The sequence below is a fragment of the Oryx dammah genome, unplaced genomic scaffold (assembly GCF_014754425.2).
Source record: "Oryx dammah isolate SB20612 unplaced genomic scaffold, SCBI_Odam_1.1 HiC_scaffold_27, whole genome shotgun sequence".
Classification (NCBI taxonomy): Eukaryota; Metazoa; Chordata; class Mammalia; order Artiodactyla; family Bovidae; genus Oryx; species Oryx dammah.
In genome coordinates this window covers 47,993,080-48,009,160 of record NW_024070211.1, presented here as the reverse complement: position 1 = coordinate 48,009,160, position 16,081 = coordinate 47,993,080, and positions in this window count along the sequence as shown.

The window sequence follows — 16,081 nt, the reverse complement described above, 5'->3', positions numbered from 1 at the left end:
GACATGGCAGTCACATATAGTGTAATGTCAGGTGAATAAAATGACCTCAGTGATCCTACCCAACTGTCCAGAAGGTTTGAAGGTTCAACAGCTTATGGCTGGTTATCTTCTCCTCGGGTCTTCACATGGTCTTCCTTCTGTTCCTCTTTAAGACAGGCTATGTGCGTAATTCAACCTTGCATTCCCCATATACCTCACATGGTGCCTAGTATACAGGTGTGGCAAGCAAATTTATGTTTAATAGATTTATATTTGTCCTGTTTGCTTCTAGTATCACAAACTCAATGAGGCCCATTAATTATTTTAACTTCCTCTTTAAATTGTTTTGTCTTTTAATTTAAAAATCTTCAATTTGACCACATTATAAGTATCAGTTTGACATCCTTCTTTTTTATTCTATGTTGACAAATTAGTATCCATATCTTGCAAAGTTTGACAATTTTTTAAAACCTTTTCTTCTTGCTTTGTATACAAGTCAGATCTTTGGGTTTTTAGTTGGTGCTTTTCTGTTGTTCGGTATAGAGACTCCATTGTTTTCATTTTAACCATATGTATGCATATCTGTGTATGTATATATGTATGTATATTTGAAGATCAGAATACATAAATCCTTCTTTCAGCATATATTGTAAATATTTAGCAGACAATATCCCAGTCAAAATTCTTTCATGAATTCAATAGCCACTGACCATTATAAATCCAGGAAAATCATATTGTTCTATGTGTCAGGTTGTTAGAAAAGACCTAAGAGAGCTTTAACTAAGGGGCCAGGGACATTACTATGCATTTGTCTATTTAACCTTGATTCAAGCAATAAGAGCATTGTGAGCATTTCTATGGAAGCTCAACCACCCAACATAAAGCCTTGTAAGATAATAATAAAAGTCCTCATCTACCTCTACAGGCCTCTTAACACCTGCCACCCAGTGAAGATTCCTGTGGAACCCAACTCCAGACTCCCTCCTTACATGCTTATTGTTACTTGTGACAAGGTCCCTGAACCATTCTAAAGATGCTATCCACCTTCTAATATCCTGCACAACCCTAAATTATGCACAGCTGAGCCATCAGCAGCTAAGGAAAAGGTTCAGAGAAATAGCTATTCATAGTATAGCTCAAGATGCAACATGAAGACCAAAGGGCATCAAAAGAATGAAGACTCAAAGAACAGAATGCTGGAGCGAGACAGGGAGGCTCTTGAGAGAAAAGGAAACTTTAAGACAGCACTTTTACAAGGGATTGAGACAAGTGACCCCATTTATCTACACAGAGCATAGTTTCCTTTAATTAGTTATCTCAGCAGGAAGAATTTGTGATTCTAAGAACATCACAAAGGGCAGGTAATATTCAGATACACCTCTTAAGCATCCTTAAAAACTTCTAGTTGGAGTATCCAACTAGAGCAAGAACTTCAAAGAAAAGAAGGAAGGAAGGGGAAGGAGGGAGGAAGAAGGAAAGAAAATCCTGACAGTTTATCAGAGGCTGACCTTCTGGCTGTTTGCATTCCCTCAGATGCACTTGAAGCACATCTAATTCATTCTTTACCACATGTAGTCTGTTTCCATCTTGAATGACATATAATGTTGTATTTCTGAAGGATACAAGTAGGTTAATGATAATAGAATTACACCCTTCCTTCAAAAATATGTACACACCAGGACAAAACTTGAATGCAAGTCAAGCGTAACCCTAAATTTTTATGACTTGACACACAGTCCACCAAACACATAACTGACAATTCCAGTAGCAATAATGGGAACCCCTTCCACTTTTATCACACTATACAATTACAATTTAAAAAGCACTTTGGGAAGACAGTGAGTTTCATTTAAACAACAATGTTTGAAGAAGTTTTACAAAATTTCATAATAATTACCTCTATTGATAAAAAAGACATGCTTCCTGTAAAAAAATAATATGGAAAAATTTAAATAAGATAATAAAGAGCACTTTACTATCACACACACAAACTGACAATAAAATGTTGATAAATTTCTTTTCAGGTATATTGAATAATATAAAATATACCTATTATAAAACATATAATATATACTCTGATTATTTAATAGTCCATCATAATGAGTGTTTAGACTGTTCCTAATTATTTGCTATTTAAATAATCCTGGGATAAACATATACTCAGAGAAGGCAATGGCACACCACTCCAGTACTCTTGCCTAGGAAATCCCATGGACAGAGGAGCCTGGTGGGCTACAGTCCATGGGGCCACTAAGAGTTGGACACGACTGAGCGACTTCACTTTCACTTTTCACTTTTATGCTCAACCCACTCCAGTGTTCTTGCCTGGATAATCCCAGGGACGGGGAACCTGGTGGGCTGCCGTCTGTGGGGTTGCACAGAGTCGGATACGACTGAAGCGACTTAGCAGCAGCAGCAGCAGCAAACATATATTATATATATAATTATACCTATCTCTGATTATTTCTTCAGGAGTAATTTCCAAAAATGGAAATGGGAGACTACAAGGTATGAATATGTTTACATCTCTCTGCCATATATTTCTGAAATAGTTGCCAAGAAATAAAGTACCAATGCATGCTTTCCTCAGTAGGATATGAGACTATTTAGCCTTATAGTTTCCTCAGTCTTATCAGTTTTTAAAATTTCTGCCAAGACAAGAAGCAAAAAAAAAGAAAAAATATATATAGGTTGTGGTTTTCTTTGGCCCATTTGTTAAAAATGTTATAAATGTAAAAAGTAAGTTATATTTATAATTAATTTATGATGAGATTCTTATTTTGTCTTTTTTTTTTTTTTGGTCTGTCTTCCCCTATAGCCTACCAGTCATACTCTATCACTACTATGAGGGCAAGTCTCCATGCCTGTGTGAGTCTAGCACAGAGCCTGGTACATAACTAGTGGTCAAAATTATTCAGTGGGTGCATAAATGATTGTATTTTATTAACATCTACTTTTGTTTATCAGTATTTTTGCTTGACTAGAAATGACAAAGTTTCTATGTTTGATCAGACTCTAGTCAGGCTCCTCTGAGCTCTCTTCCTGACTAGGCCTTAATACTGAGAAATGAAGATTCTCAACACAAATGATTTTATCTATCCCCCTCTGCTAACATTAAATTACTTAAACACTAAAATAGTTTCTAATGGTTCAGGGCTGCATCCCTAGAATGATCCCAAAGCCCTTAAATTACCTGCCTACGAAAGCTCAAGGCTGCCAATAGAATTGACAGTTTTGTTCTAGCCAGCACCTGATAGTAGGCCCCTAACTAGGTATCCTTAGAACACTTACTGAAAAGGGTCTTACAATTGTTAATACATTCTCTATCTCTTTGAAATGTATATATTTCTCGTATAATCCAGGAGTGTGTTTCTCAAGGACCTGAAAGACTTTCCTTTAAAATGTAACCTTCAGGAAGGCCAAGGCCTGTGTCCTGTGTATCTCAGCCACTGCAGAAGGACTGAATCCTAACTTCAATCTGTTGTTTAGTCACTCAGTGGTGTCCAAATCTTTTGCAACCCCATGGACTGTAGCCTGCCAGACTCCTCTGTTCATGGAATTCTCCAGGCAAGAATACTGGGGTGAGTTGCCATTTCCTTCTCCAGGACATCTTCCCAACCCAGAGATAGAACCAATGTCTCCTGCGTTGCCAGGCAGATCTTTTACCAATGAGCCACCAAATTTGCCAACTAACATATAGCTGGGCCAGTCAGCATTTACACTGATCAACTCTTTGTAATTTTTCACTTTTGCAATGCTTTAGAGCTCCCACTCACCCCCATCACTACTCCCTCATTCTCTCTTTAAAACACCCAGTCACCTCCATACAAGTGGAGTTCAGTTCACACTGGACCCTCTTTCCTGTTGTGATAGTATGTTACTGATTAAAATTGTTCCTACCACTTTAACTAGGGTCTAACTACACTCACCTTTGACAGAAGCTTACCCTATCTTCTCCACCATTTTAGCTAATATTAGTGAACCAAATATTCAAACGAAATTAGTTGTAATCTGCTTCTAAAGGGTGTTTATGACTATGGTATCAAATGACTGGCATTTTCTATGTGGTTCAATACTTTTTTGCTTACATCCCACCAGAAGCATCAGGCTTATATACGGTCATAATTTGAATAACATGTTAACCAACAATATGCAAAGCACAAAATCTCATAGGCCATTAAAAGTTACAAGATCTTTTGGCGTGTGCCTAAAACTTTATTATCAATCTTTTGGTTGATATATAATCCAACTTCATATATGTATTATACTTACCAAAAAAGTATATCATCTGTTTCAATTGAAAAAGTACCAAATCCCATGACCACTTTTTAAAAATCTTTCCATATTTTAAATATTCATTGTTGTCTATATCTGCCCCTGTGTTTTAGCAGTACATGAGTAAAGAGTAATGGCTACTCTCATTGGGTGCTAACAGAGTGTGAGGCTCTGTTAAAGACATTCCATGAGAGATTTCCCAGGTGGTCCTGTGGTTAGGAATCCACCTGGCAATGTAGGGGACACAGGTTCAATCCCTGGTCTGGGAAGACTCTACATGCTGCCCATGTGCCATAATAACCAAGCCTGTGCCCATGAACCGCAACTACTGAGCCCATGCACCTCAACTCCAGAATCACACATGCTCCAGAGCTTGTGCTCCGCAACTAGAGAGTAGCCTCTGCTTGCTGCCATCAGAGAAAGTCTGCATCTATCAGTGAAGACCCAGCACAGTCAAAAATAAATAAAAATAAAGTCTTAAAAAAAAAAAGACATTCCATGCACTTCCCCTCAAATCCCACCATCAAACACAGCAAGATTGATACTCCTAAAGATGAGAAAACTGAGGCATAGAGGTTCAACAAATTACCAACAAATAAGAGCCTGTGAATAATGGAGCCACGACTTGAACCGTAGACTGTTTGGCTCGAAAGTCTGTATTCTTCCTATTATATTTTACAACCAAAGCCTATATAGTCACACATTGAAATGGGGCTTCTTCATAGTTCTCATTTTTAATAACTAACATATAATCAAAACAAAAGTGAATGTGAGAGAAAATTATACTCAGAATAAACGTTGTAATTATAAAGAAAAGAAAAAGAAGGAAACAGGCTGTGGCAAAGCAAACTCAGAAGCAATCAGGAGGCTTCTAAGCCTCTACTTTTCTTCAAAGGAGCTATATTCATTTCTCTGAAAACTCCAGCTTTGGAATTGAAGGTGGCATACTGTGGGAAGACCAAAGAAATTAAACTTTTTTAATCTTATTGATTCCTATTTCTTTCATTCCATCTGCTTCCTTGGCATGGCGAAGGGGGTGACGATCAACGCAGAGTAAGTTGGCTCTGTCAGTCAGAAGAGAGGAACTGACAAAGCAGACACGGGCTTGGGAAGGCCTTCCGCGAGGGAGAGAATCTATGCCAGATGACAGGACTCACGGAGAGTCTGACAAAATGTTGCAGACAATCGGGAAGCATCTGATCCAGATCTCATAGATAATAAGCAGGCTCTTTTCCGTGTGCATGCGCATAGATTTGAATATTTCTGGTCAAGTGCCTCATTTTCGCATAGAACAGGAAGTATATCCCAGCGAAAAACAAAATGAAAGGAGGCAAGAAGGAGGGTCAAAAATAAAGGAGAAGCAAACAAGTTAGTATATAGAAGCCCTGAGAATTTTGAGTCCATAGGGTATAATATAATGTTGTGAGGGGGGAAATGCTTTCTAAGTTAATATTTCTAACGTAATTCCCAGAGTGCAAATAACACTGGAATTTCAGGATTTTTCTATAGATTGGATCCTTCTTTAAAATCATTCTGCATTGAGTTGTAGTATGATTTTAGAGTTCTACTGTCAAGAGCCTATTTGGCAGTTCTGTAAGGTTGTCTCCAATGTAAACTCTCAAATAGCCATAAAAAATAATTTTTGCACATGAAAGAATCTGAAGCAGATTACTAGCCAGTCTTATGATTAAATTCTATTAAGAGGTATAAATTCTATACATCCTTAATAAGAGCTTTATGCGGAAGGAGTTTGTACTTTGGCAGAGAAAAGACTAAAATGGAAAAGCAGTTCATCAAAGGAAGCTCATTTTCTTGGGAGCCAAGAGACCCATATATGGCAAAGCTGGAAAATGAATCAATTTTACCATTTCATTGCTCTCCCTACCCCACCCTACCCCTACTGCCATTAAGCTACTATCATTCAGCAAAAGGCAAAAAGTTATCTCTGTTTTCTCCTGGATTTGAAGGTGCTCATCAAAATAGATGAGAAATGTCAAAAGCTGCAATCCTCTGAAAGCACAAGACTGATTTAGAAAATCCACATGTGAAAAATTTGACTGTAAAACCTTCTTGATTCAACCCTTGTAATTCAAGTTTTATGAGTTGTGTCCCTAAAAGAAAAAAAAAAGAAAGAAAGAAAAGGATAGAGCCTCAACCCTGTCTCAAGCCCAGTACCTCAGCATGTATCCTCATTTGGAGATAGGGTTTTTACAGAGGTGATTAAGTTTAAATGAGGTCCTTAGGATGGATCCCAATCCAGTATGACTTATAAAAAGGGGAAATTGGACAGAAAGAAGTATCACATAGAAAGGATGCCATATGAAGAGACACAGAGAGACACGATTATCTATTGGCTAAGGATAGAGGCTTTAAAGAGCTCTTTCCCTCACAGCCCTGAAAGAATCAATACTGCCAACACCTCGACTTCAGATTTCTAAACTTCAGAAGCATAAGACAATAAATTTCTATTGTTCAAACCACTCAGTCTGTGGCACTTTGTTATCAGAGCTCTAATAAATCAATGTAGATTTTGCTTTGAGGAAGTAGAATACTACTATAACAAATAAAATGTATACATGCTTTGGAATAGGGGGAAGAGTTCTGAGGCACACGATAGGAAGAACGTAAAATGTCTTGAAGAGAATGTTGTTAGAAATGTGAATGTTAAAAGTGCTTTGGTGAAGTTTCAGGGGCTTTCCTTGTGGGTCAGATGGTGAAGAATCTGCCCACAATGTGGAAGACCTGAGTTTGATCACTGGGTCAGGAATATCCCCTGGAGAAGGGAATGGCTACCCACTCCAGTATTTTTGCCTTGAGAATTCCATGGACAGAGGAGCCTGGTGGGCTACAGTCCATGGGGTCAACAACACAAAAGTTGGACACAATTGAGCAGCTAACACTTTCACTTTTTCACAGGAGGAAATGAGGAACATGTTTGTGGAAGGATCTTGTTATAAAGTGGTAGAAGACTTGACTGAATTGTATTCTGTGCAACAGAAAGAAGAGCTTATAAGCAATGAACCTGGATAATTAGTTGAAGAGATTGCTAAGCAAAGTGCTGAAGGCTCAGATTGGTTTCTCCTTGCTGCTTCTAGTAAAACTCAAGAGGAGAAAGATAAATTGAAAAGGGAGATGAAACCACAACTTGATTGGGAAAATAGCCTTCCATCCATGTTGAAAAAAAACAAAAATGAAAAAACCAGAAGGGCACTCTGGAGAAATGTCAAGGGTGTGGCTAGACAATTCACTTCAGTTCAGTCGCTGAGTTGTGTCCGACTCTTTGCAACCCCATGGACTGAGCACGCCAGGCCTCCCTGTCCATCACCAACTCACAGAGTTTACTCAAACTCATGTCCATTGAGTCAGTGATGCCATCCAACCATCTCATCCTCTGTCATCTCCTTCTCCTCCCACCTTCAATCTTTCCCAGCATCAGGGTCTTTTCCAATGAGTCAGCTCATCACATCAGGTGGCCAAAGTATTGGAGTTTCAACTTCAGCACCAGTCCTTCTAATGAATATTCAGGACTGATTTCCTTTAGGATGGACTGGTTGGATCTCGAAGTCCAAGGGACTCTCAAGAGTCTTCTCCAACACCACAGTTCAAAAGCATCAATTCTGTGCTCAGCTTTCTTTATAGTCCAACTCTCACATTCATACATGACTACTGGAAAAACCATAGCCTTGACTAGACGGACCTTTGTTGACAAAGTAATGTCTCTGTTTTTTAATATGCTGTCTAGGTTGATCATAACTTTTCTTCCAAGGAGTAAGCGTCTTTTAATTTCATGGTTAGACAACCACTTACGGAAGAGATGAAGTATGTGCCTTGTGGATCCAGGCAACCATCTCAGTAGAAACACCTCCAATCTGGACTGACAGGGACAGAACCAGGATGAAAGGAAGGAAGGCTATCAAATTTCTGGGATTCTACAAGCAAGAAATGAACTAATAGTGATTTGGCTGCAAACATGTCTTAGTGTTCAAGAAAGAGAAGAGTGACCTCAAAGGCTGTTCAGAGGTTAGTGGTCACTGCCACCAAGGGCCCACAGGACAGGCTTGGGGGTAGAACTGACTTCTTAGTTCCAGAGGCAGGGCCACCTCCTCCATTCAACGTGGGAAAGCTAGCCTCACTGTCATTCTCAGCTCCCTGCTCCCAACTTCTGTTTCTCTAGTCTCACTTCCAGTAACCCAAGTTCAAAACATAACATCAATGACTCCTTTCCTTTTATTCATATTTAATTAGGACCTGGTCCTGTTGATTCACTCTTCACAATCATTCTGTGGTGAAGATATGTTTTTGTCCATTTAGTACTAAAAAGCATTCTTAACTAGTTTCATGACATTATACTAAGAACTTCTTGTGGTTTTTTATTTTTAATATTTATAACAGTGCGATGAGATGGCATGCTATTCATATTCATTTTACAGGTCAGGAAATTGAGGCTCAGAGAGATATCAAATGACTGTATTTGCCCAAGGTCACATAGTGATGAAGTGTCAGGGCAGAGACTGGGACCAGATCTTCCTGAGCCCTAAACCACAGCCTTCAATGACACATTCCCTCCTTTAAAACATCTCTCATTTTTGTTTCTTCCTTTCCATTCCCACTGTTACCAGCCTAAGTTTCCTAATCCCTCACCCTTTTATTACAGCAAAAGTCTTGTATTTCTCTCCAATGCTTGTCCCTCCTTCCAACATGTCTTTTTTCAATCTCATCTTTGAAAAAAAAAAAAAAGGTCATTCCTTAGCTCACATACATTCTGTGAATTCTCATTGCCTGTAGGATAAAGACAAAATGTCATAAACTGTCATCTCACAATATCTTTACTCATCATACCACCTGTTAAAATCTTGGCCAATCTGAATGGCCCATCTCTTTGTGAAAGCCTGTCTGTTAAACACTGATCTGAGCATTTCACTTAGAGAAATGTTGTCTCTCTTGAAAATTCTAACTGATGCCAGACTTTGTAGGTCAACTCCTGAGACTGAAATCATCGTCTTGCCTCAAAACTGCCTCTCCCAGAGTTCTCTGTCCACCTGCCCACCACTCACCATTCACTTTAAATCCCGATGCTGCCTTTGACTCCTCTTCCTTTCCAGTTATCTGCTGCTGAATTCTATTGTTCACTCTGCCACCAAAGTTCTCTCCATCTATGCCTTCCTCTCCATTGTCATTTTTCAGTTCTCATCCGTGCCCTTTGGACTTGAGAACCACCTTCAGATTAAGTTTCTAGTCCCCAGTACACAAAGACGGACAGAACAGAGGGGCCAGAAGAGGGAAGATTACAACAGCCTTCCTGGAAAGAGCTAGGCCTAGAGAGGATGAGAGAGACAAAACCCGCATCAGCTGGGTGTGCGGGCTGAGAAGAAGTGATAGGAGGTGCTGAAAGCTTGAATATGAGGAAATTGAAGAGAAGAAAACCAAGGTAGGAGAAAAGCGGCTGGGATTGTGACTCTGATCTGTTTAATTTCCTTTTGTGAGTAGAGCAAAGTTTGGCAATCTTTTAAAATTACATTCTGGCTGTTAACATTGCTTCACTGACATAGCTGTCTTCTCTGAACCAAGATGGATAACTTTTCTAGCACTGCTTTCTCCACAGCTTAGCTCTCAAATGGCTACTAAACCTGCCTCTGCTTGACAGTCAAGACTCTGAACCAGTGACTCCAGCCTGCCATTCCTCAGCTGTTCCTCTCTCAGGTCCCACCAGTAGCTGACTTCTCCACATGTGTCTTCCCACAGTTTCCTCCCTCTGAAACTATCTACCTCCAGCCTTTCAAAGTCTTCTCCATTCCCCAGAGTCTAAGGAAAGTGCCATTTCCCCAATTCCCACATCTGGAAGTGCTTTTGTTCCATTCTTTGAACACAGACAACACTTTTCTTTATCTTTTTAACCATTTCTTTTCTAATCCTGGCTGTCTCAAACTGGAATCTTCACCTATCTTACCTTCTCACTAGAAAATACACAGCCCTAAAAATGAGGACTAAGTTTTGCTGATCTTGGTACATTTAACCAGTCATCTTGCCCAAAGTAGATACTCTATACATATTTACCAAAGCGAATGACACTGAATCCCAGTGGCCTTCCTTGTTTTTTCCCTGTTATTAGGCGTTGAGGTGAGTTGTCCCCAAGATTTTTGCATGGGAAAACTTTTCATGGAAAATCTTAGCCTCTTTGTTATAGACGAAGCATCAATTCAAAAGCACAAAGTGACACAGTCTGAACTTAGAATATATCCTGGGGCCCAGACCAAAGAAAGAGACAAATTTAAAGTTGTACAAACCAACAGTGGGAGGACCGTCTATACTTAGTGACTAGTCTGTCAGAGTGAAAAACCTCAAGTGGGTTGTAAATATAGGGTTGATTCTTTGGAAGATTTTTTCTTCTATTTGCTGATTCAGCTGCTACAATCAAGAGATTTTGTTGTTGTTCAATTTTACTTAAGGCAGACTAAATCAACTGATTTCATGTTTATTCTTGATTTTTGTTTTTCTTACCTTGGCTAAACTCTGTGTTTTACAAGGCCCTTTCAGTTTCAGGGATCAGAAATACACTTTTATTCTTTTAAGCCATTTACCCCTTTGCTTATGTCTCCCTGGAAAACCAACTAATTTGTTACACAATGTGATTTTTTTTCTCATTTGTAGGAATCCATAGAACCCTTGCCATCGAACATTCCAGGTGATGACACTGATGGATTTTCCGCCAGCATTGATTAGGACCTATCGTGACTTCACATCTGCACAGCATAGATGGAAATGGCTCACTGGTTGGTACAAAGTGGTTGTTTAACATTTTGTATTCCCAAATACACCAGTATAATTCCTTTCATGATTCTCATTCTCTAGAAATAGAGGGGAATATTGAAGGCATATCTTTCATGGGATTGCTCATTTCAGGAAATCCAGACAATCCTGTGTTTACTTATGTATGATGACCTTAAATGGGGAAATTAGCGAGACAACAATGATTAAAGTTTCCCAAGCACTGGTTGGGGCAGAGATTTTAAAAGGCTTTCTCCCAGAGCTACATGATATGGTCATTAGGCATTTAGGGGAATAACTAAAAGATTAGACAAAGCAGGCCAGCACTCATCTACCAGCCCCCCTACCTCTCACTGAAGTTCTAGGCCAAAAAAAAAGAAAAAGAAAGAGCCTTTTGGGGACCACCATGTATTCACTTCCAACAACCTATGTACTTCTTGAACAATGGCTTACCTTCCCACCTTCTACCCATCTCTCCAAATAATGATCTTCCAAACCTATGGTGCTGGCTTTTGACAATTCATCCCCATTGCAGGCACTCACATGTGTGCACACATTCACACACACACACACACACACCACACACACAGTTTTTCTTTCATAGTTGGATTTACAGAAGGGTCAAAGGGAAAAGAGAGGAAAGACAAAAAAAAAACCTCCAGTAAGTTTGATCTAAACAAAATGGTTATTCAAATGGGTCCCCTACTAATTTCACAAAGATGCGTGATAATATACAACATATGGCTTTAACTACATTTTTTAATATTAGAAATTGAATGCACATTTTAAGACACAAGTTTTGCTGATATACTGTTGATAATACTGGCGAACTATTTTCCATTTGTTTCTAATTATCTTAAAGACAGCCTGGGGATCATTTACCCACGGTTTAAGAGCACTCAGATAAGTCCACAGATGCAGCAAGCGGGCATGTGTGTCAGCTACTGCAATGGGGCTACGTGAGGGTGGCTTAGCCAAGACTATCCTCTTATGTCTGAAACCACTAGATATGGTCCCTAAGGTCAACCAATCCTGCAAAATAAAATCCTTCCTTTGTCGATATTTGTAGGGTGTGGGCTCTGGAGCCAGACTGCCTGGCTCCACCGTTTAACTATCTGGGTGACATTGGGCAAGTTAGTTAACCTCTCCTTGCCTCAAGTTCCTCATCTGAAAAATGGGGATGTGTGTGCCATAGGATCATCATGAAGATGAAAACATCCAGAATGGTGCCCAACCATCAAAACAGCTTGCTAATTGATCTGGCCCTACCTTAAACTCTCTGCTTCATCTCTCTCTGCCTCCCTACCCCTAACTCTTTTTCCCTGAATTTTGCCAGCAAAATTGCTTCCAAGTCTTCCAAAATGAGTCCTCTTACCTCTCTGGGAACATTTTCTTCTCTCCTGGCTAACTCATCCACTCCCTCCAGTCTGAGATCCATGGTCCTCACCTATGTGAGCTCCCTGGTTTTCCTATCATAGTGTATAACACACCATTTTAATACTAAATGGTGTGCCTCCACTGGACTCTAATTTCTCCACTGGCTGTATCTATCTTGTTCATTATTGCAATCCCACCTTGTAAAAAAGTACTTTGCACTGGAATTAACTGGATTTTTTTTCTTTGCAAAGCAGAAAAAAAACTCTTCCTCCTTCAGTGTACCCATCTGTAATAGATAAGAATGTAGAGGAGGTGGGGGAGAATTATATACTCACTGGAGAGCATTTTTAAATTTTATTCCATCTTGAAATTTGATGAACTCTCGCAATCTGAAAATTCACGTGTTCCTGCAGCTTATGGATTTACTCATATACATACACCCATGCAGGTAATACGTATACGTGTGTGCTTAGTCGCTCAGCCATGTCTGACTCCTTGTAACTCCATGGACTGTAGCCCACCAGGCTCCTCTGTCCATGGGGATTCTCCAGACGAGAATACTGGAGTGAGTTACCGTGTCCTCCTCCAGGGGTTCTTCCCAACCCAGGGACCAAACCCAGGTCTCCTGCCATGCAGGTAGATTCTTTACCATCTGAGCCACCAGGGAAGACCAAAGCGAAAGTTGCTCAGTCATGTCTGACTCTTTGTGACCCAGGCCAGGATACTGGAGTGGGTAGCCATTCCCTCCTCCAGGGGATCTTCCTGAGCCTGGCATCAAACCCAGGTCTCCCACATTACAGGCGGATTCTTTACCATCTGAGCCACCAGGGAAGCATATATGCATATTCTACCAGTATTGCTTCATTTCTACTTCTTCCTTTTTCTCTTTGAGTAATGCTTATTATTGGTTTATTATATATCCTGGATTTGTCTTCCTTGTCTCTTATGCCATCTTTCACTCATGATTTTAATTTCTTTCACTTCATTTTTTTTTGCTATGTATTTAAAATCATTCCTCTATTTGAACTTCCAGATCACTTATTTTGTTTTCAGTGGTAAGAATTCTCTTCTTCCCTTCCACTAATTAATTGCTTTCACTTGAAAATTATGGTTTTACTCTTCTCATCATTTTCAAAAGCATTGCTAGAGCATTCTAAATTCTTTTGTTTTTCTTTCTTCATTTCATTATTCAAGTGCTCTTCTTTAACTCTTCCTTCATTCACAGCTACTCCATCTCTCTCCTTCAAGTAACTGAGTTCCCTTTGCTTCCTCCTGTCAGCTCACATCATGGGGTGGGTACATGAGTACCAAGCAGCTCAGGATTCTGGAGTCTGGGGCAGTGCTGACTGACTGAGCAAAAAAGTAGAAGTTTCTTCTCTTGGAGATTGATCATGAAATGCCAACAGCCAGCTAAGGACCTCTGCACTGAGAGCTCAGGCCTCATCCAACTTCTATAGGATCTGCTTTGTCCTCTCCAGGCTCCAACAGCAAGGCTCCCCCTCTACACACATGCGTGCGCATGCACACACACACACACAAACATCAATGGCAGTGGAAACATCAGCACTCAGCACCTGCAACCTCGAGACCCCCAGATCTTGACCTTAAGGATTTCAGATCTTGGAAGCCTGAATTCTTTCAACCTGAGTATATCCTGCAGGGTTCTCAGAGGTAGTTGGCAGTTGTGAGTGTGTGTTCAGGCTGCCATTTCCCATTTTTTTATTTTAAAATTATCTGAGGGGAGGAGGGTAGAAAAGGGCTATGACAAAGGCTTTTATATAGAAAAAGTTTTGACACTCAAAAAAATTGACATGCTCAAAGTTAAAACAACCAATTAGTGGCAATTTCCAATTTCTAAGAGAAAACACAAAATTAAGTTTCTCTGAAGTTTAGTAAGATATCCTGTAAAGATATCCAAGTTCATATGGGAAAAATTAGCTTGAAGCTTGATGTACTCTTTGAAATATAGCATGGCTGCCCCAAACACTGAAGAGAATGGCAGCATGGTGATGAAGAACATAAACTCAGGGTAGGTCACTTATCCTCACTGCCTGTTTCATCACCCGTCAGAGGGGGCTAATAATAGTAATCGCCTCTTACAATCATGTGAAGTTGATATTTGAAGTGTTTAGAATAGCACTGGTATATAATAAATGCTGTAAAAGTGTTTGTTAAAGTAAAATAAGATAAAACATAATAAGTCCAAGATTAATATTTAAACCTGTGAACACTAGGAAATGTTTGCCATCTGGGACATCCATTAATTTTTTTATCTTTTAAAAATATCTGCCTTGACAAATGGGTTCACCACTGCTTGTTCAAAAATGATTCTCTGAGAGAAGCAACCATACCTAAGGCACAGACAGTCCTGGAATGCCTAGTTTCCAATGAGAGGAAAGAAGTGGAAATTTCTATTTTACACTGTTTTCCTCAAGGCATGTTTTTGCTATAGTCCATTTTCAGCTTTACAGTAGGATACCAGTACATTTATTACTTAGATAATATTAGAAATGGCCTCAAGTTTCACATGTTGTAGAGATCAGCATGCTCTGGAGACACAGCACAGGTGAATTGTCCAGGTGCACATTTACAAGCAGCGGCTCAGGCAGTAAAGAATCTGCCTGCAACGCAGGAGACCTGGGTTCGATCCCTGGGTAGGGAAGATCCTTTGGAGAAGAAGCTACCCACTTCAGTATTCTTGCCTGGAGAATTCCATGGACAGAGGAGCCTGGTGGGCTGCACTCCATGGGGTGGCAAAGAGGTGGACACGGCTAAGTGATTAACGCTTTCGCTTTTTCACACACATTCATGCAGTTGCTCTATTAGATTCTGACAGAAGTGTACACGCTAATGAACCACGCTGCTGTCTGCTTCTGATTCTCCAGCCACAAAGATGAGAGGAAAACTTCAGAATTTGAACACTGACAGAAACACCAAGTGTCCTGGTGATTAAATCATTGTCTAACAACAAGAATAAAGGCTAATGTTTATTGAGGTGTCTTGATGAGCATGTTACATGCAGGATTTCATTTAATTTTCTAATAAGTAGGGTTTAATACTTTACTTCTCTGATTACCGCTTAGCTCTTTATAGCCTCTTTGGGTGACTGTATCAATACTATTCCTAAAAACCAGGAAACAAAGCAACTAAGTCCATTTAATTCAGCCTTCATAATTTTGATAAGTGTGTTAGTGTTAGTCGCTCAGTCGTGCCCGACTCTTTGCAACCCCATGGACTGCAGCCCTCCAGGCCCCTCTGTCCATGAGATTTTCCAGGCAAGGATACTAGAGTGGGTTGCCATTTCCTTCTCCAGGGGATCTTCCCAACCCAGGGATCGAACCTGGGTCTCCTGCACTGCAGGCAGACTCTTTACCAACTGAGCTACAAGGGAAGCTAAATGACAAGTTATGTGCTCAGTCGCTCAGTTACATCCAACTCCTTGAGATCCTTTGGACCGTAGCCCGCCAGGCCTCTCTGTCCATGGGATTCTCCAGGCAAGAATACTTGAGTGGGTTGCCGTGCCCTCTTCCAGGGGATCTTCCTGACTCAGGCATCAAACCTGTGTCTCCTGAATCTCCTGCACTGCAGGCGGATTCTTTGTGTGTGTTAGTCACTCAGTTGTGTCTGACTCTTTGCAACCCCATGGACTGTAGCATGCCAGGTTCCTCCCTCAATAGGATTTTCC